Genomic DNA, 2,750 nt, shown 5'->3' on the forward strand with positions numbered 1-2,750 from the left:
ATATATATATATATATATATATATATATATATATATATATATATATATATATATACACAAATATCTCTGATCACGAATAGATCATGCTTTATATATATCTATATGTACATATATATATAAAGCATGATTTATTCATCATCAGAGTTGTTAAAAAAACTGAGGTATATATACATATATGAGCATGTATGCACATATGTATCCATGTGTGCATTTGGAAAATATGAGAAAGATGTAATAAAAGACATGTGTGTATTTGTGTATGTATATATGTATATGTGTGTGAATATATATACATGTATATATATATAAATATATACACACACACGCACACAGACAGAGGGACAGAGGATGAGTGAAAGAGAGAGAGTGAAATAATTTATTTGCTTTTGTTTACATTTGACAATCGGAAAATTTTTATCCTTCTCTTCCTTTATTTTTCACTTTTTTTGGTGGTGGGGGGAATAAATATGATTTATTAATACCAAAAACTAATTTCCGAGATAAACTTAACCTAATTTCGGTGCATTATGCGAAAATTTAAAATAGCTCAACTCAACTTTGAAATAAATTAGTAAAGGAAATTTAGCAATCTGAAATTATTTTTGTTTTTCTCTTTCTGTTTATCAACGTCATTATTATTATTATTATTATTATTATTATTATTATTATAGCTGTTGTTGGTTATAGCTTATCATGAGTAAAGATCCCTGCTTTAAAAATTGTTAATTGATAATTGAAAAAAACACAGTATTCCTAAAAAATATTACAAGTTCTTCATATATATATCTGTAGGTAAAATTGAAAATATGCTTTCCTTGTTCTAATGATCACTCACACAAAATATACAATATTGTGCTTTACCAGTAAAATATAGGACAGGAACATTGCATTTCTATAGCATAAAATAGAACCACATAGATTTATGTTCTGTCCCATTGCATGGTACCTGGGGTAAATGTCTTCTACTAAACACCTTGGGCCAACCAAAGCCTTCTGAGTGGATTTGGTAGAGGAAAACTGAAAGTAACTTACCATATATATCTATATGGTAGGTGCAGGCATGTCTGTGTAGTAAGAAGATTGCTTCTCAACCACAGGGTTCTGAGTTCAGTCCCACTGCGTGGCATCTTGGGCAAGAGTCTTCCACTATAGCCTCGGGCCAACCAATGCCTTGTGAGTGGATTTGTAGATGGAAACTGAAAGAAGCCCATCGTATATATATACATATATATATATATGTATATGTTTGTGTGTCTATGTTTGTCCCTCCACCATCACTTAACAACTGATGTTGGTGTGTTTGCATCTCCGTAACTTAGTGGTTCACCAAAAAGAGACAAATAGAATAAGTATTACTGGAGTTGATTCATTCAACTGAAAATTCTTCAAGGCAGTGTCCCAGCATGGTCACAGTCTAATGACTGAAACAAGTAAACAATAAAAGAATTATGTTGGCATATATCTTAATATATTGTATTATTCTTTTCTACTCTAGGCACAAGGCCCAAAATTTTTTGTTGGGGAGGCTAGTTAATTAGATTGACCCCAGTACACAACTGGTACTTAATTTATCGACCCCGAAGGATGAATGGCAAAGTCAACCTTGGTGGAATTTGAACTCAGAACATAAAGACAGATGATATACCACTAAGCATCTCACCTGGCATGCTAACATTTCTGCCAGCCTAAGATTTGCAGGTGATTTGTCACAGGGAAACAGAAAGAAGCCTGCTGTATATGTGTGTGTGTGTGTGTGTGTGTGTGTGTGTGCGCATGAATGTGTGTGTGCGTGTCTGTCTTTGTATTCTCTCCACCATGGCTTGACAACCAATGTTGGTGTGTTTACATCACCATAACTTAGCAGTTCAACAAAACGGAACAATAGAATAAATACCAGGCTTAAAAAAAACAAAAATAAGTACAGGGATCAATTTATTGAAATAAAAATTCTTCAAGGTGGTGCTCCAGCATGGCCAGTCTAATGACTGGAACGAATGAAACAAAAAAAATACATGTATGAATGCAAGCATGCATATACATGTGTATGCATGCATGCATGTATGTATGTATGTATGTATGTATGTATGTATGTATGTATGTATGTATGTATGCATGCTTATCTGTGTGAGAGTGTGTGTGTGTGTGTTTTTGTTTCTGTACCTTGACATTGGATGATAGTCGTAAATGAGAGTCACTGTCATACAAGCAGTGTCATTCATTTTCAGTATGCTGCGAAAGCATGCCTGGTTATGGGGGCAGGAGTGGAAATTTACCTTGCTTGGGAAAAAAAGGTGAGGGTTAATGACATCAAGGACTGTCATCAGGCTGTACAAAATCTGCCTACATAAACTCTGTCCAACTTATGGAAACATGGAAAAGCAGACATTAGAGTGATGATGATGCTGATGGTGGTGGTGATGATGATGTATACATATAAGGCACCAACATTCTCAAATGTTGGATGAAAATTTCTTAAATGCAATAAGGTAAGTATTCTACTTTATTTTACTTTAGATTATTCTATTTCATTCAATTTCATTGGGAATTTTGAAGACATTCTGTACCTGTATATAAATAAACTAAGAGACAATTCCTTCATTTCTTCTGACTAACTTCATTATTATTATTGCTGTTACAATATACTATACTGAAATCATTTTATTCCTATGGATATATATATATATATATATATATATATATATATATATATATATATATATATATATATATATAATCAGTAGTTCGCATAT

This window comes from Octopus bimaculoides, chromosome 23 (assembly GCF_001194135.2).
Source record: "Octopus bimaculoides isolate UCB-OBI-ISO-001 chromosome 23, ASM119413v2, whole genome shotgun sequence".
NCBI lineage: Eukaryota > Metazoa > Mollusca > Cephalopoda > Octopoda > Octopodidae > Octopus > Octopus bimaculoides.